Source organism: Peromyscus maniculatus, chromosome 3 (assembly GCF_049852395.1).
Source record: "Peromyscus maniculatus bairdii isolate BWxNUB_F1_BW_parent chromosome 3, HU_Pman_BW_mat_3.1, whole genome shotgun sequence".
Taxonomy (NCBI): domain Eukaryota; kingdom Metazoa; phylum Chordata; class Mammalia; order Rodentia; family Cricetidae; genus Peromyscus; species Peromyscus maniculatus.
The window spans coordinates 144189371-144209478 of record NC_134854.1 but is presented as its reverse complement, the minus strand read 5'-3'; the positions used below and the strand labels follow the sequence as shown (position 1 = coordinate 144209478).

The following is a 20108-nucleotide window of genomic DNA, read 5'->3' as shown; positions in this document are numbered from 1 at the left end:
TTAGTTACAATAATGTTTTTTTTTTCTTTTTGAAAATAATGTATTATTGTGTAAATATGTGCAGGCACACATGTACCGTTCATCCCACCAGTCAAGAATAAGACTACTACCCCAGTTTAAAGTCAAATTTGAAGCAAGCTTTAATTAGATATTGGCCGGGTTGATAGACTCTCTGCCAGGTCCATCTCTGGTTTCTCAGGAATTATCATTTAGTTAAGCCCTGTGATGACTGACATCAGAATTACTATCTAGAAGGAACCTGGAGATGAGAATGGGGACCAGTTATTTACTTCACCTCAGGTCCACTTTTTTGCATTTTAAAAAAATACATCCAGCTTATTTCTAATGATTGCTAGTGGTTTATATAGAAACAACAATTTTCTCTTAAAGCAACACAGTAACTTCTGTTCTACATAGAGCAGGTTAAGTGCCCTATCATGTTGTAGAACTATTTCAGCTAATGAACCTACCTATTGATAGATCTGGGTCTATTTGGTTTTAACAGGTACCTTTCCTGGTATACCAATGGGCACTACAGATAGCTATTTTGTAGCCTATGCCAGGGAGTAACCTTTTGATCTAACATTCTAGCCTGTTGGGGGACAAGGGGTGATATACTCTCTTCTGTAACTTCTTCCTGCTGAAACCAGGATGTTGTTGTCAAAGCCCAGGAAGACTGGAATGCTAGTCAAAGGCTAGAAGAGGATCCAGAAAATGGGGCATTCAGCAGGATCACCTGGTAATCTGACCCAGCTGAAGAAACAGGGAACAATCACATTGGCTGGACTGGTCCACAGCAACTTTCAGCAACTTTCCAGGTCTCAAATGTCATAGTCAGTAGCTGTTTCCTGGATGGTGTCTGTCAGACAAGTGGAAATCTGCTGAGACAGATATAGACTAGGGACAGAAATTAAAATTTAGGAACTTAAAGGAAAATCTTACATATGGAACTTCCAGACCCATAGTCCTAGTAGTTAGGGGAAAGGAGGGGTCCTAAGACCAGGAGAGAGAGATCCATCCTCAGGAATAGCCAGGTGGGGAAACTTAGGCTGTACTTATCTGGAGTCTATTTGACCTATGAGAGGTGGATCCAAGACCTATGACTCCCTAGATTCTCTGAAGCTTACATGATTTTTTAGTTTACAAGAAGAGATAAATATTTTAGTTACATTAGCATTATCAATCTGTAATGAAACCCATATTGTAGAAAAAGCAGGTAATAGGTGTCTGTAAAATAGTTGTAGTAGACTCACACCTTTGAGTTCTAGCAAAAGCTATGGATTTGGGTAAAAGAAAAAAGCATAAACATATTTTCCTCTGTCCAGAGAGCCAGATATAGATTGGACAGAGATGTCTTTAGCCTGATGAAAAGCACCTTTATGTCTATACTTAGAAGATAACCAAAGGAAATTTAAAATCTTGAGATTGTGCCTGAACAGTAAGCAGTCACTGCTCTACCACCTTCAGAACTCCATTGATCAATGCTAACATTCTGAACATTTGAAATTTTAGTGTAGTAATAACATAGAAGGAGAAATAAGTCTGAAATGTTTCTCATTTTCACATATCTTAGTTTACTTATACCTTTACAACTTGCATTTATATATCTTAAATAATTTTCTGAGACCCTTAGAACTTACTTAAACTTTCACATCTGTAGCACGAATTGTCAGAAGGTCTTGTTAATAAAAAACAAACCTGGAGCCAGGTATTGAGGTGAATGCTGGAAGATCAGAGAAGCAGAACAAGCCACAGTTCCCTCACTTTGCCAGTACCTCAGCTGATCCTGTTTCCTCAAACTGGAACACTCTGTGTCCTCATCCAGAATGAATCTCAGCTGAATTGCTTCTAAAAGCCTAAAAGCTTAAACAGCTCTAGTTCCTGGTTTTCATGCCTTATATACCTTTCTGCTTTCTGCCATCACTTCCTGGGATTAAAGGCACGAGTCACCATGCCTGGCTGTTTCCAGTGTGGCTTTGAACTCACATAGATCCGGATGGATCTCTGCCTCCAGAAGGCTAGTATTAAAGGTGTGAGTGCTGCCATTTTCTGGCCTCTATGTCTGTCTAGTGGCTGTTCTGTTCTCTGACCCCAGATAAATTTATTAGGGTGCACAATATATTGGGGAAACACAATATCACCACACACATCCTCAGACCTTTATGTATCTTAAACCATTTTCTTAGACCCTCATAACTTACATAGACTTTAACCCTGTTTCTTTCCATCTAATCATTACCAGAGACACAAGTAGTTATTACTGAGAATAGTCATTGCAAATCATGTTCCTTTAGTGGAAAGTTACATCTGAAGCCTGTTTATCTTTTAATATGAAGCCTATTAGCAAGGCAAACCTGCCTACCTTTTCTCTACAGGAGATCTAGTATCTCTAGAAAAAGCAAGGCCTAATTTTTACAAATGAAATGAGCTAACAAGGTGCTGCAGCCTTGGGGAAGAACCTGGTTGCCTGCTCCTGCTAAACTGGCTAATCTATAGTTAGCCTAGCCATCAATACCATCAGAGATCTGAGAAGGATAAATTATAGCAGAAAGTATAATCCAAATGGCCTATGTATCAATTAAAATGACAGAGACTAGACCATTACCTAGATGGTCATCTCAGGATCCTGTAGTCTGCATGCGCTCTCCAGGTCAAAGGTATCAGAACAGCACCATTTGATGGCCACCAGGCCCAGATGAGAGGCCTTCTTGAGGAGGAAGAGCATCAGGTGGGAGATATTGACCTTCATTTCTTTAGGTAAAGTGGGACAGTCAACTCTCCAGTGTCCTGCTTGTCCACAGTTTGGGCTGGGTCCTGGCTGCAGGTGCAGCATTGCCCAGTGGTTACTATTTCCACAGTTCAGGTAGAGTAGTTGTGGTACCTCATCATCTCCTTTGGAGACCTCAGGGTCACTGCTAGGGGATGGGAGTCTCTGTCATAGTAAACTTTTCCCGTTAAACATTCTAAATGCCATATTCATGAGATCTCTGACCAGTTTGAGGAACATCATAATTTAAGTTTATCTGAGCTAAACAAATCTAGGTTTAACCTTGAAAATACATATAGGAGGCTAAATAAATCTTTTTCCTGTAATTAATTACATTTACACTTGGCATGACTGCAATTATAGTTCTGAACACATTAAAGAATTTGTTCCTTTATGATGTAACTGATTTGCATATCTTAATCATCTTTAATAGTTTACAATAAGTTAACCTGAAAAATTACAATTTTTGAATTGAAGATCTTTTTAGCATCAAGATAAAACTTTTAACTCATAAACACAGTCCACAGAGAGACTGGGAAATTTTCTGATCCTTTTATAGTACATCATTGCAGAATGTAACAACAGTTTCTTATATGACTCAGTTTATCAAAATAGCTTAAGCTTAACAAAGTTAGCAAAAACAAGGAGGCTAGACATATATTCTCAAGCATGAATAGACCTTAGGTAAAGAGAGACATTCTCTAATCCAGTAGTTCTCAACCTTCCTAATGCTGTGACCCTTCAACACAGTTCCCCATGTTGTGGTGACCCCCAACAATAAAATTATTCTTGTTGCTATTTCACAACTGCAATTTTTGCTGCTGTTGTGAATCTCAACGCAAACATCTGACATGTAGGCAGTCCTATGCTACCTCTGTAAAAAGGTCTTTCAACGCCCAAAGGGTCAAGACTCATTGATTGAGAAGCTGCTCCAGCCCTTTGCCAGATTGCTTAGGTCATTGTCTTGCTGCATTGTAAAATAGGAACATCCCAGTTTCTGGTGTTCAGTAATTGGTACTCACAGCTGTGGCCTTAATTTTTAGCTTTTTATTTCCTTTTAAGTTCAAATATTAATGATATAAAATATTTTATAAACTTGAAATGTCCCATAACCTTATGAATTTAAATATTTAAAGCTGTTTAATTTAAATATTTTAAGCTGTTCCTTAAAAAAAAAAAAAAACTAGTTTTTAAGTTTAAATTCTGTAAAACTCCAAAATTTCCTCTTTAAAAATTTTAAAATCTCTCAACTGTGTGCTCCTACAATATCAAAAATAAAGTAACATTTTTACTTCAACAATTCAAAGCTCAATATCTGGGATTCATTCACAATTCTTTGTGTTTTCCCAAGGGGCTTGGATCACCTCTTTGGCCCCACCCTCAGCAGCATAAACATGGCCTGCTTTCTGGATCTCAGCCTGCTCCATTTCATTGTGGCTGATGCTTCTGATGATTATCACATGGCACCAGAATTTCCAAAACTGCTAAGGTCCCTCCTTGCAACTGGGCTCTCTTTGGGAACTCTATCCCTGCCACACATTGGCAAGTCTCAGCTCTCCCCCATGATCCCTTCGTGTCTTTAAAAACATTATCACCTGATGACTCCCATGTTACAAAGTCTGGCTGCATATGAAAGCATGGTGGTGCAGCTTTAATATCTTACTAAGAAAGCACTGTTTTTAAATCCTATGTTTCATAAACCTTGTTTTCAGGACAAAAATTATCATTAAAAGAAATCTATCCTAAGATGGGCAGTGGTGGTGCAAGCCTTTAATCCCAGCACTTGGGAGGTAGAGCCAGGCGGATCTCTGTGAGTTCGAGGCCAGCCCGGGCTACAGAGTGAGTTCCAGGAAAGGTGCAAACTACACAGAGAAACCTTGTCTCAAAAAACCAATAAAAGAAAAAGAAATCTATCCTAATCCAAAATATCTCGGAGACCTGTTATTGCCTCCTTTGTAGACCCACACCACATGGTCAACTTTAATCAAGATGGCAATGAAATCACATGACATCTGTCTTCTCCAACCCTAGCAAAGATAGCTTCCATCTATCTATGTGGCTGCCTAAAGATGGTGGCAATCCACATGTTGTTTATATCCCCAAATGGAATTGTGCCACAGGGTTCCTTTAAGAAATCTATATGCATAGATTTTTTTTTAACTATCAACTCCCAGTGTTACTAGTTTTTAGTTAACTTTTTACACAGATTTTACAGATTTTTAACCATATCTAATAGAATAAACTTATACATATTGAGGTACGGAATGTTCACATAAACCAAGTCTAATTTGTGGCTGCTGTTCTACTTTGTTTTCTTTTCCCTGTCACTGTGTCAGATGGCTTAAAATGACAAAGGACATACAGGAAACTTTTAAATATGCTTGGGTCCAGCAAAGGGAGAGTGGTAACCCAACTCTAGAGCCAGCTTTCCAACAACAAAAAGCAGCATAAAACAACTTTAATGTTATCCACACCAAAAAGACGTCTGAACTCCTGCTAACTGGAACCCAGTGACAGGAGGGCTCAGAGATAAATTCTGAGCCCTGGCCACCAAAGCAGTCATGGTAGTGGCAGTGACTGGCCGGTGGTGCACAGAGACAGCAAAAATATGTGACCCATTTCTGCCTCATCCCTATGCTTTCAACAAAGCTTATGGGCACACCAAAACACAGACAAAACTTTCCAACAAAATAGGCAGACACAGCTTCCAACAATACAGATAAAACTTCCCTCGGGAAACAGACAAAAATTTCCAACCAACCAGAACCAGATGGTGTGTGATGTCTCACTGTTTGCCCTAGATGGTAGAATATTTAAGTCCTGTTGAACCCCCTCTACATCCCAGAGAGAGATCCCACAAAACAGAACCAGTTCATGACTTACCAGGAGACCTCCGTAGATGCTTGCTGTGTTTCTCAGCTTGGCAGTTCACTCTGATGGTCTGTGAACTGAGGGCAGCCTCAGAGCCTTGGAATGTCTCGGGGCATGGGCCTCCTGAAGTGGCCTCTCATCCCTAGAGTTCTGGAGTGAAGGTACAGCTTTAGGATTTGGGTGGGTGGTCTGAATCTCACTGGGGGCCTCCAGAACATCTATATATTACTAAGATGCCTAGAAATGTCTGTCTCTGAATGATCATCTTTAAATTTTGCTGTCCCTTATCTCTGATTATTAAATCCAACTCTGTTTCATTGGTACTTGTGCTGAAATTCTTTCTGTGGTATAAGCCAAAGTGCTGGCCATTTCTGAGTAGCTGGCCCTAACAAAGAGGGTACTCTCAGGCTATGGCCAGTAGTCTTTGGGTCCCCCGCACCACCACAGACATGATGGCCTTGGTCTCCCTACAAGAGAGCACAAAAGCTCAGATACTCTTTCTGTGTAGAGCCACAAACTTGCCCTGTGGGCTTTCTGCCTCCTTGGTAAGTGAACATATTTCTTTAACCCAGATATGTGTGCACCTATGTGTAACCTTAGGGTCTCTTTTGTGTCTCCTTGGAGTGGAATGTGGGCCTAGGACCCCATAGGGTTGGGGCTGGGGGCTCCATCCTAGACAAGATATAAAGTCACTAATGTGAGCTTTGTACAAAATTAAATAAAGCATGAGCCTTACCCCGACTCCCTTCATTCCAATCCCTCCACCTGGACTGACCTGCCTTCTTCCTGTGGCAATACTCGGGTCACAAAGGGGAACATACAGTCACAGTGCTGATGATGGCAAACCATTTGCAGACTGATGGAAGGCAGGTGGTAGAGCAGGAGAGGGATGCTCAGAGGGCCTTGCTCAGGAAAAACCCTTGGCACTGGGCATCTGGATGGTTAGAGGTGTACAGGCCCTGATTGCTGTCTTTACTCTTCATTTCTCCATCACCATGCACCCTGATTTATCCAGTCCACGTCATGTGTGGTCTGATGAGTATGATTTGCTCCTGCTTATAACTTGCTTCTTAAACACACCCTGGACTGCCTCAAACTCACAGCCTTCTCACAGCCATATTTTGCAATGATCTAGCGGTACTAATACCAAGGACCATGGAATCCAGGGAACTAGCCAAGATCATGGAAGCCCTTCAGCTTTCCAGAATGTATGTAATAACAGCGAGTAGAAATGGGCAATAATTGTTGAAATGAAATCCCACTTTCCCCATACTTCCTGGTTGAGCCAGATGAGAAAAACAGTCCTAAAATTTGACATCAAATCCACAGACAGAAACATCTCTATAGTACTGTCAATCAGAAAAAGAAAGTCAGGGGCTGTAGCAATGGTTCCATGGTTAAGAGCACTGGCTGCTCTTGCAGAGGATGCAGGCTTGGTTCCTAGCACCCACATGACAGCTCACAATCATCTGTAATTCCTTCCCAGGGAATCTGATACCTTCTTCTGGCCTCTAAAGGCACTGCATGAATATGGTGCACAGTGATGATGCAATATTCTGAAAATATTTCTTGTGTTCTAAGAGACTAGAACTTTTGCTGAACTGCCCTAAGTTTGGACCTTTTGAGGTAGGAAGATCCACCTTAAAACTGGGCCACATCTTCTGGTGGCAGCCTATATACCTATATGAAGGACATGGAAGAAGGAAGTGCTTGCTCTTTGCCTGCTCAATCTCATTCTCACTGGCAAGTCTATTTCTTCACTGGCATTAAAGTCTACTTCTTCAGGATTCCAGCATATAGTGAAGACCAGCTGAGACACCCAGCCTTGTGGACTAAACAACTACTGGATTCTTGAACTTTCCATCAGGAGATAGCCATTGTTGGCATAGCTGGGCCACAGCCTGTAAGAGTATATATATATAATCAGTTCTGTTTCTCTAGAGAACCCTGACTGATAAAGGAGCAGACAGACACACACAGACACATAGGGACAGGGACAGATTCACAAAACAGCCTTCCAGCAGGTACAAATTCACTCTCATACAATAGACAGACAAAAGAAGACACAGGTAACACAAAGAAAAGAATTCAAGTCTTGGCTTGCTCTTGGATAACGGACACCAAGGGGAAGTTGCTGGGGATGTCTTTCTGTATGCTGTGAATATATGTTGTTCCCATTGGTTAATAAATAAGCTTCTTTGGCCTATGGCATGGCAGCTTAGAGGCAGGTGGGAAATCCATGGAGAGAGACAGGAAAGAGAAAGGCAGAGTCTAGGGAGACGCCAACCTGCCGTCCAAAGAACAACATGCCAGCAGACCAGTAAAGCCACAGAACACATGGCAGAACATAGAATAATAGAAATGGGTTAATTTAAGATTAAGAGCTAGCTAGCAAGAGGCCTGCCATAGGCCATACAGTTTGTAAATAATATTAAGTAATTATTTTATAAGTGGCTGTGGGACCGTGAGGCCAGGCAGGACCAGAGAAAACCTTCTAGCTACATTTAGCTGCCCAACATGTTGGCTTGAGTCTCCACCTAAAACCTGAGAGGACTTATTAAGAAATTCTAAAACAGACCCTAAAATGGCTTCCTACTTCATGCCTCATGCAGGACATGAGACGCCGCAGCTTTCGGGCTTGAGCGCAGCATGGTAGATTCCCACTTCGGTACACAGAGGTGTCTCCAAGCTGCGCAGCACACTGCACAGTGGATTTAGCCTTTACTCATACAGACAAAGGGGGTTTATGGGCCAGCTGCACGCTACTTGATGGCAGCATGGACCCCAGAGTTGGCGTGATAAGCGTGACTCTCCTAGGTACCTCTGCCATGTCGAAAAGCTGAAGTGGGTAGAGTCAGCAGCCAGGAATGCCACTTCAGTCTTAGCCACGCTGCAGTTTGCAATGATCAGAAAAGGATTATAGATACACAAAAGACAGCTTCAGATGGAATAAACCTCTAAATGGTTTATAATGTATGTAAAAAGTTATGTAGGCTTCAGAGGGAGAAGAAAAAGTATATAGATAGTCATAAAAATAAAATAAAGTCTTAAAAAATCAAATATTATATATGTATATAATAAGCCACATAAAAATGGATATTACACAAAGAATCCAGATTGTGTTGTTTTTAGGATTTTTAACTGCAGAAAGACATTTGATTGTGAAGGCTGCTAAGTTAAAGCTATATATATATATATATATATATATATATATATATATATATATATAGTAAAGGTATCGTGACTTCAAAATTTATGTCTAAGAATATGTTGCTTTGGAAAAGAGGTTCTGCTTTTGTTTCCACAGAAGATGAAAACCTGTGGATTTCTTCAAGGCTAATACGGTTTGATCAACCAAGACCCCCTGAAAGGTCAGTGCAGCCTCACAGACTACTACAGTGAAGGTAAACTATAATTCTTAATTTTCTCAGGATTCCCGTAAGAGTGCCAGTGCCCTCAACCAGCAGGAAGTAGTATGAGAAGCTACACGCAAATTCTCAAAATATTGTTTATAAATGTTTATTTTTATTTAAAGGGGGTTGGTTATAAATACAATCTCTTTCTAAAAAAGAAAACTGGATAGTATAGACATGATGGGATAAAAGAGTAGATTATTGAATCTACTTTTAAAGAGCAACAACTTGTTTAAAAAGTTTTACATTGCTATGGATTTTAGTTTATTGACACAAATTTAAAGTTAATTTTGCTAAACTATATGTATATTTCTACTCTTGTTTAAGGTTTTATGTTTATGCAACTCATTTAAAATTGTAATATATAATTAAAAATATAGAATAATTAATCATTTATGATAATCAAACTTATAATCATGTTAGCTAAGTTTTCTAGGTATACATAGATATACTTTAATTAGGTAGGTAATCGTCAAACACTTCAAAGACCTACAGAATATGGTATTTAAAATATTTTAAAAACTTAGACTTTCCTGGACAGTGAGACACGTGTGCTCCTGGTAGCATGGATTTACTTCAAAGAAGATGATGGGCATTGAAGAAACTCCATATGGAATTTGCTTTCCTTATGGTAAAAATTAGTCACTGGGCAAGAATATGTCCTTGCTTCAACTGCTGACACTATGCTATCCAAAATAGACAAGCAGGACACAAAACAAAGGATTGCCAATCCTTGCCAAGACAAGGTAGGAAGGCTCTTTAGAAAATCCTGCTTCACAGATGAGTCTGTCATATATGCTAGGCTGGTAGGCCAAAGATGATGCCCCAATGTTGCAGAGAAGCCTTGGGTGACTGTCCAGGCAGCTAGCTGTTTCTGTCATAACTCACTCGCTTGTTTGCACTTCCTGTTTAAATAGGTAATATCATTGCCTGCTTGGGTCTCTGAGGGAGTTGAAGACTAGATAGTTATAGTTTTCCTTGTTAACAGTTTCAGAAAAGAAACTCACTAGAGAGTTTCCTTGTTAACTCCTTGTTAACTCCTTGGAAACTCACTAGAGAGTTTCCTTGTTAACAGTTTCGGAAAAGAAACTCACTAGAGAGGTGTGAAGTGTGTAAGTTTGAAAGACACCAAAAGATAGTTTCATCCTAAATGTGTGCTGTACCATCATGTGCTGCTAGCCCAGGGTGGATAAAAAGAAGAAAGAAAGCTGAGCACCAGGGTCATCTGCTTCCTGGCTGAGGATGTAAAGGGACCACCCACCCCCTGCCGTGATAGTCCATATTCATTCTTAGATCAGGAGGCAAAGAGCCTTTGTTTTGTTTTGTTTTTTGTTTGTTTTTTTTGAGACAGGGTTTCTCTGTGTAGCTTTGTGCCTTTCCTGGAACTCCCTTTGGAGACCAGGCTGGCCTCGAACTCACAGAGATCCACCTGCCTCTGCCTCCCGAGTGCTGGGATTAAAGGCGTGCGCCACCACCGCCCAGCTCTGCAAATAACCTTTTTTTAAGTTGCTTTTTATCAGATGTGTGTTGTGTGTGTATGTGGGGGCGGGGGCAGCTTAACCATGACAGGCTCAAAAGCCCAGACACAGCTTCTGGTAGGCAAGAAAAGCCATAAACTGATCCCACCCAGGGAGGCCTGCATCCAAGAGGAAATACCTGACATTCCAAATGTTCCTCATACCCCTAGAAAAGTGTCAGCCAATCACAGTCCCGAACCCTGAAAATCCACTCACCCCAACCTCTGCTATGACAAAAACACCACCCTGCCCAGGCTCAGGGCTCTCTGCTCTCACCGCTGGCTGCACAGGACAGAGAGACCAAGCTCCAAGCTTGAAAATAAAGGCTCTTTGCTTTTACATATGGGGTTCGGTCTCCATGGTGGTCTTTTGGGGGTCCCTGCAATCTGGGCATAATATTTGAGGGTTTACCCAGGATCCCCCAAGCCCACAGGGACCACTGCCTATAGAGCATGAAGCCATCCGTTAAGTGTCTCTGTGTGTCTAAGTGTCTGTCTGTCCTGTCCTGTCCTGTCTGTCTGTGTTGAGTTTTATTTCTGTGGCATGCATAAGTCGGTGATTGTGGTCAGGAATGGTTAAGGACAGAAGCGCTGGAGGACCATGATCACAAGGGTCTGGAAGAATGGGGTGTAGAGAATCCCACATCTGTTTGATTGAGGACAGAGAGCCTCAGATGTGGTGTCTGTGTTTTTCTGTATTTGTGTTGATCAGCTATTTCCCTGAGAAAATTGATTGCCTTTCTGTTGGAATGTCCTGCCTCTATGAAAGTGTGAATGTGTGAAAAATGTGGCCACAAGTATGCATGTTTCATGCCTGGGCTTGTGTGTGCACTGTGACTCCTGATAGAAACTGTACATGGACAGCCTTTGGGGCTGAAGGGCCAGCAGAAGGGACAGGGGCCCCTTTGGTTGAACTGGGACAGAATAAGAGTACTCCTATCCCATTGCCTCCTTGCTCTCTGACCGGGAGCACAGGCAGCGGCGGGTAGGGGAGTGCACTGTTGTGGTGTGGCATGTCTGGCAGGTGGCAGACATGGCAGGTTTGAGACCAGGCCCCTGAATGGAGATCCACAGGGTGGAAACTTGGTGGCGAGGCATAGTGTGGGTGTCAGCTGGAGTGGCCCAGGGGCTGCCAGGGGGACTCAGCTTAGGCAGGCTGTGAGCACCGTGGGACCCAGACACAGGCCAGGCAGGGAGACTGCGGCATGACAGGAGCCAGCAGAGACTCTGAGCATGCCTGACCCAGGTGCACTGAGGGACTCTGGGCTGATGGAGAAAAAAAAATGTGTTAATGCTTTTAACTCTTAAATCATTTTAGGGATCCCAAAGCTTTTTATTATGATTCAAAATCATGGGTCTATTGATTTTTTTTCTTTAAGTGTGGATTACTGTACAGGTTATAAACAGTGGTGCTGTGAGATGTCTTCCTGTGTGCTGTGAATATATGTGTTGCTCCCATTGGCTAATAAACAAAGCAGTTTTGGCCTAATGCAAGGCAGCTTAGGGGCAGGTGGGAAATCCAAATAGAGATATATAGAGAGAAGGACAGAGTCAGGGAAAATGCCAGCCTGCTGTCCAAGGAACAACATGCACCATTGCATAGATTAATAGAACTGGGTTGAGTTAAGCTATAAGAGCTAGCTAGCAAGAAGCCTGAGCCATAGGCCATGCAGTTTGTAATTAACATTAAGCCTCTGAGTCATTATTTTATAAGCAGCTGTGGGACCACAAGTGGGAGAGATTCATCTGGACCACGGTGCCAGGTGGGATCAAAGAAACTTCTGGCTACAATTGGCACTCAGACGTGGTGGCAAGAGTTTCACCTAAAACCTGAGAGAGCTTAAGAAGAGATTATAAATGTAGCTAAGAGCATCTTCCTAGTTCATGTCTCTCAGGCAGGCCTTTTACAGAGGTGCTGTGGCATTCAAGCTGGAGCACAGCATGGCAGAATCCCGCCATGGTACACAGAGGCATTCCAAGCCACACAGCACACTACATGGTGGATTTAGCTTTTGTTAGTACAACAAGAAGGGTTTCTGGGCCAGATGCTGCTTGATGGAGGCATAGACTCAATGATTCTCAGAGTTGGCGGTAAACATACCTACTTCATGTTAAAAAGCCGAGAGGGGCAGAGTCAGCAGCCAAGGCTGCCGCTTTCATTCTAGCCACACAGTTTAACAGTTTAAAATCTCTCCTGATCGGAAAAGGACTATAGATTCACAATAAGGCAGATTCAGATGGCATAAAACTCTAAACAGTTTATAGTATGTGTACATAGGCTTGGAAGAGAGAGGAAAAAGAATATAGACAGTTATATAAAGAACTAAGTAGTTTTAATAAATAAAGCTTTTAAAGAGAGAGTAAAAGTAATATAAAAATATAGTAAGCCACATAAAGATGGAAAATACACAGAGTCTGGATACTGCATTTTTGGTGTATTTTGGGATTTTTAACTGCAGAACAACATTTGATTGTAAGGGCTACTAAATTAAACCAACATATATACTTAAAGGTATTTTGACTTCAAAATTTGAGTCTAAGGATATGTTGCTTTGGAAAAGAGATTCTGCTTTGGTTTCCACAGAAAATAGGAAGCTATGGATTCCTTCCAGCTTAATATGGTTTCACCCTGAGAGGTCTCCAGATGATCCAACATTTAGAAAAGCTTCAAGGCAACTGGCTGAGATGATCCAGTATTTTAAGTCATGTTTTTAATCAGAAGGTCCAAATAATATGCCAGTCCTTGATAATTACTATCAGGTTGACAGCAAACTCTGGCCAGAGGCAAGCAGCCCTAAGTCAGGAGGTAAACTGGGCTGATTTTTTTTTTTTTTTTTGAGGTAGCTTCTTTTCTGAAGCTTTCCTACTTGGTTCTGCTTCTGGCAGCATTTTTTGTCTTGGCTCTATTAAACGAATTTCTCAGACTTAGTTCTCTAGGTCCTGAGCTGATGTATTCTTTAGGTCAGATATGTATCTGGCCATTGCCCTCCAGTTAAAGTGAAAACTAAAATTGGCAAAATTACCAGAAGAATTTTTGTACATATAAAACCACTGACATTTACAGACTCAATTAATTTTGAAAACATTTACAGACAAACATTTGGCTTAACACAAGACATCAATCTGAGATGAAGTTGATATCCAGAAGATTGTTACAATATTTTAAAAAATCAAAGAGTTACTGAACACAGTAAACAAAACCTCATTTATGTTTCATTGGTTGATAAATAAAAATTATCAAAATTTTAATCATCATAGCCTTTTCAGTATTACTTCCAAAATGTTTTTCTCATCTGTTATTCTTATTCTCAGGACAAGAATCACCACACAAAAATCCATCCCAATCCAAAATATCTTGGAAACTGTGGTGGTTTGAATAGGTATGCTCCCACAGACTCGTGTGTTTGAATGCTAGGCCTATAGGATTGGCATTATTAGGAGATATGGCTTTGTTGGAGGAGGTGTGGCCTGGTTGGAGGAAGTGTGTCACTAGGGGGGTGAGCTTTGAGGTCATACATGCTCAAGCCATACCCAGTGTAACAGTTCATTTCCTGTTGCCTACAGCTCAAGATGTAGAAATCTCAGCTACTTCTTCAGCATCATGTCTCCTTGCATGCTGCCATGCTTCCTGACCTGACAATAATGGATTAAATCTCTGAAGCTATAAGCCACCCCAAATTAATGATTTCCTTTATAAGAGTTGCCATGGTCATGGTGTCTCTTCACAGCAATAGAAACCCTAAGATATAAATCCACTGTTATTTTTAAAACATCTATTTCTTTTAAACAAGAGTTGGATCCAAGCTACACATATAGTATGCTGTAGTAAATTAAGATTACCTATGTATTCAAGCATCAACCCTCATGCCATAATTTTTAAGTTAACTTTTTGTTACAGGTTTTGCAGATCTTTAACCACACTCAATAAACTTACAAATCTTGAGGTACAGAAAGTTTACATGATAACTTTACAAATATTTGGATAAAAGTCATACTTTAGCAAAAGCTTTAGCGTTAAACCAAAACCAAAAAGAATGTGAGATGAGTAGCACTAATCCCCATTGGGAATAGTCTAGCCTTTTGGCTTGTTTTGCTCTCCTTTCTCTGTCACATCATCATGTGGCCTGACTGACATGGGACAGAGATTTTGAAGGAAACCTTTAAACAAGCCGGCTTGGCTCTAGAGGACAGGGAGCCATAAGCAACTCAAAAACCAGCTTCTCAATGAAGTAGAACAGTATCAAACAAAAATTTAATGTCACCCATACCTAAAAAACACCTAAATCCTTGTACAACTGAATCTAGTGACCAGGGGGATGGAACAGAGCAATCTGAGAACAAATAAGCCGTAGAGATAAGAAACATTTTTTAGAAAGAAGATGCAACACCACAAACAATCCAAGCAACACAAAACAGACAAAATTCTACAATTTGGTGGCCACCCAGACAAACCAAAACCAAATGAGGGATGGCAGTATCCTGGTGATCTTTCCTACTCACGAACCAGTGAAGCATCCAGCTCTTCCACAAGTCTCATAAATGCACACTATAGGCAGGGTCCTTACCTGTACTTCTGGAGGTTTTCTAATGATCCCTTTTCTCACAATCTCAAGTGTTGAGAATGTGCTAGTGGCTCCCTCCAAACCCTGGGCCAACCTGATTTCCTGGCACCCAGTACACCAGCAACTCTCAGGGATTCAAGGTCTTTTGTGAAGTCTAGGCATTGAAGATGATGGCTCCATCCCAATGCTGAGCCTATCTGATTTCTCCAGGGTCCCAAGGCCAGTCAAAAAAAGAAGGTGGATCTGGCTAAATGCCCAAATCCCAGCTGAGCCCCCAGATGTTATGGGTTCAGGATTGTTCAGAGATTCACCAGTCTGACCATAATAATTTTAACAAAGAAGAGACTTTTATTCAGATATTGGCACCAGATCTACTCCAGGATTCCAGAATACAGCACCCAACCACTTCAGTCAGGGGTTTATGAAGTCAAAGAACACAAAATTACATTCCGTCTATGTCAGAGGTTCTCAACCTTCCTAATGCTGTAGTCCTTTAATACAGTTCCTCATGTTGTGGTGACCCCCAACCATAACATTATTTTTGTTGCTACTTCATGACTGCAATTTTGCTACTGTTATGAATTGTAATGTGGGGCTGGAGAGATGGCTCAGCAGTTAAAAGCACTGGTTGCTCTTTCAGAGGAGCTGGGTTCAATTCCCAGCACCCACATGGCAGCTCACAATTGCCTATAACTCCAGTTTCAGGGAATCCAACACCTTCACACAGGCATGCATGCAGGCAAAACACATACAAAAATACGTATGAAATAAAATAAAAATTATAAATTGTAATGTAAATATTTGATATGCAGGATGTCTGATATGCAACCCCTGTGAGAGGACCAGTTGGCTCCCTAATGGGGTCATGACCCGCAGCTTTAACCACTGGTCTAGGTGCAAGGAGAAAGTACTCTCTTAGAAGGCAAGCTTGTTTTGCTTTATAGTTCTCTTAAGCACAGAGGTTTTTTAACAATTCCCTACTTATACATGTGGCTCTGGCAGCCCTTGCTCTTCTCCCTCATTTTCTCTGCTTTCCTAAAACCCATTAGACTACATTCCTAAAGCTAGCCATCAAGGCTTATTCCATTATTTGCCAGTTCCTCCTCTTGAGGCTGACTACCAAAGTCCAGCAACCAAAAGCCCCCTTTGGCTCATCTAATTAACATGCCCAATTAAGTTTAAACACTTCATCCTAACACAGGGTTTCCCCCTTTATACTTTTATAAACTGCCATTTGCCTATGTGCCGCATCTGTCTCCCCTCTATCCAGAGACAGTCCTTTGTCCCTCTGGAACAAGTAACCCTTCCCCCTTCCCTTCTTCCCCTTCCCCCTCTTGCCAATCTCCTTTACCACCACATCATAGCCCATTCTAACACAGACCTCCTCTTAAAAATTCCACCTGCAAGGTCATTTGCTACTGTTTTCTGCCTGAATCAGGAAGCAGCCACTGTAACTTTTCTTCCCCACTTAATAAAGGATCTCTCTATAAGAACAAGTGATTGGGTATGGTTTGTGTCTAATCTGAGCTCCAGGAGGAAGCCCCCGCTGTATGGGAGTCTCCTTCAGACTTTAACTCCCATTCCAATTCATCCAGAGCCTCAGGTATGTAATTCATTCTTGCTTCCTTTTCGTCCTCGTGTTCTAGCTGGCATATTCTATCCAGTGCTCTGAACCACACTTTTTCACTAATTCACATTAGTCTTACACATATATTTCTTATTTTATGTCTAAATACATATTTAATTAACATAATAGTTATTTATATTATGGAACATATTGTGGCATTTCAATACATGTATACAATGATCAGATCAGGCCAGCTGGCATATCCATCACCTTATTAAGGTTGTATATAATATGTAGATATAATATAGTTTATTCAATCAGTCCCTTGTAGGAAGACATTGGACTGGTTCCAATATTTTTGCTGCAATATTTCTTCTTAAACTTTATTTTTAAATGATTGCAGTGCAGAATTTGATGGCATAGTGTTGCTAGAGTTTTCCGCCTTGCCCACAGTCAGGACAAATCTTTGTCACCCGCCAGTCCCACAGCCGCTCAGACCCAACCAAGTAAACACAGAGACTTATATTGCTTACAAACTGTATGGCCGTGGCAGGCTTCTTGCTAACTGTGCTTATAGCTTAAATTAGTCCATTTCCATAAATCTATACCTTGCCACGTGGCTGGTGGCTTGCTGGCGTCTTCACATGCTGCTGGTCATGGCGGCGGCTGCAGCCAGTCCTTCTGCCTTCCTGTCCTTTTATTTCTCCTCTCTGTTAGTCCCGCCTATCCTTCCTGCCTAGCCACAGCTGATCAGGTTTTATTTATTGATCAATCAGAACAACTTGACATACAGACCATCCCCCAGCACAGCCAAGTGCAGACCATCTCAGACACCTGCACTCAGGCCCATGGTCCTAATCATCCTCTATGCGGACCTGCTGGGTAATGCCACAAAGAACCCAAGAAGGGCTCCCACAGGACATACAGAACATCCCACAGCACTTCCCCTTTTCTTTTTTTAAAAAGGAAGGTTTTAACTTTTACACATCTTTAAAGCCAGCTTGGTATATTTGGGAATTTGGGCGTAGCTTCTCTTACTACTTCCTGCTGGAGGGGGGCGCAGTATCTTATGGGGATACAAAGGAAATTTTGGGTTCATGGAGTAGTCCGTGAGACTGTATCGTCTGAGCCAGTTGCCTTGAAACGATTCTGGATGTTGGATCATCTGGGCCATGGTGTCATCGGAGACCTTTCAGGGGGTCTTGGCTGGTCAAACCTGATGTATCTTAATCTGGAACAAATCCATAGCCTCTGGCTTTCTGTAGAGACAAAAACAGAGCCTCTTTTCCAAAGCAACATATCCTTACATCTAAATTTTGAAGTCAAGGTACCTTTAAAATATACATTTTGGCATAACTCAACAGCCTTTGCAATCAAATGTTTTTCTTCAGCTACAAATATCAAAGAGAACATAATCCAGATTCTCTGTGTGATAGCCATCTTTATGTGGCTTATTTTTTATATTACTTTTACTTTCTCTTTAAAGACTTTATTTTTTTAAACTTTCTATTTCTTTATATAACTGTCTATGTTCCTTTTCCTCTCTCTTCCAAGCCTATGTACATTTTTACACACATTGTAAAGCATTTAAAGTCTTGTTCCATCTGAATCTGTCTTATTGCGAACTTATTGCTTTAAACTGTAGCCTTCTAAGCCTGAAACGGCTCTGTGGCTGCTGGCTCCGCCCCCTTCAATTTCCCAACTTGGCGGTGGTACGTTTTCCACCAGCTCTGGGAGCCATCAAGTCTCAGAAATAGTGGGTCTACACTTTTATCCAAGCAGCGTGTAGCCCAGAAACCTCTTTTTTTGTTTTGTACTAGCAAAGGCTAAATCCGCCACGCAGCTTAATGTTCCATTTGCAGAGGCCTCATTCCCACCATACTGCAGGTTAAGCGCACACGCCAGGAACGCACAAGTAGCTCAAACCGGCAGGCTGCCGCTCATTTGAGAGAGATAATTAGAAAGCTGTTTTTAGCTCCATTTTAGAATCTTTTCTCAGGTTTTAGGTAGAAACTCTTGCCAACACGTTGGGCGCCAGCATAGGCACCATAATCCCAGATACTCATGAGGCAGAGGCAGGAGGATCTTGAGTCCAAGTCCAGTCTGTGCAACACAGTAAGTGCCTATCAAAGGAAAACAATCTGTCTACCCACAGAGAGTCCCAAAAATAATATATGGAAGATTTGGATGCTTCACCAAGTTACCCCATGGATGACATTTTATTTATTTTTAGTTTGTTTGTTTTACATTTCTTTCACTTTTTTAAAATTTATTTATTCTTCTCATACTTTACATCCTGACCGCATGTTCCCCTCCCTCCACTCCTCCCAGTTCTGCCCCTCCTAGCCTCTCCCCCAGATCTGCTTCTCCTTTGTTTCCTTCAGAAAGGGGAAATGGCCATCCAGGGATGTCAACCAAATACAGCATAGCAAGATACAATAAGACAGCACAAACCCTCGTATCAAGGCTGGATGGGGCAATGCAGTAGGAGGGGAAGGGTCCCATGAGTAGACAAAAATGTCAGAGACACCCACACTCCCACAAGAACACAACCAATAACCAAGCTACACAACCATAACGAATATGCAGAGGACCTAGCTCAGACCCATACAGAGTCCCTAATTGTCACTTCAGTCTGTGACCTCTATGAGTCCTGCTTGGTTGATTTTGTGGACCATGTTCATCTTGTGTCCTTGACCCCTCTGGCTCCTATAATTCTTCCTTCCCCTCCTCCCTAAGCTCTGCCTAATATTTGGGTCTATGCATCTATGGGTCTCTGCATTTGTTCCCATTAGTTGCTGAATGAAGCCTCTTTGATGACAATTAGGCTATAGGATGTAGAACAAGGGGAACGCTCCGCCATTGCTGGTGGGAGTGCAAACTTGTACAGCCACTGTGGTAATGTTTTCATCAGAAAAGATGGGAGCCTTTCACCTAGACATCTGGAAAAGGCTGAGGGACGAGAATTCCAACCCAACTAACAAGAGTTATGGAATATTTTCTACATGAAGACAGACAGTATTCCCTTTTTAAAAAATATATTTTAAATAAGAATGCTAAAATAGCAGAGAATCATGTGGAAACCCAAAGAGTCCTTGGATTGAACCTCATTCTTTTCCCAGCTATGAACCTGTAAAAAAATCTCACAAATACAATTAAGAACCTTGTTTACAGTCAAATGTTTGTATAGCATGAATCTTAAAAGTTCTTATTAATAAAATCAAACCTGAGGCCAGTTATTGGGGTCAATGCTGGTAGATCAGAGAGATAGAACAAGCCACAGCTATCTCACCTTGCCAATTCCTCAGCTGGTTCTGTTTCCTCAGACTGGATGCCTCTGAGTCCTCATTCAGAATGAATCTTAGCTGAATTACTGCTTAAAAGCCTGAATGCTTTACCAGGCCAAATGCTT

At 41.4% G+C, this 20108-nt stretch overlaps 1 long non-coding RNA gene across 1 annotated transcript; it reads right to left on the bottom strand.

Moving 5' to 3' along the window:
* Nucleotides 1-566: 566 nt before the first annotated feature.
* On the bottom strand, nucleotides 567-15455 carry LOC121828106 (uncharacterized). The gene is made up of 2 exons (XR_013050134.1): nucleotides 15133-15455; nucleotides 567-5788 (listed from the first exon to the last, which is right to left on the bottom strand). It is a non-coding gene; the product is annotated as an uncharacterized LOC121828106 (long non-coding RNA).
* Nucleotides 15456-20108: the final 4653 nt, after the last annotated feature.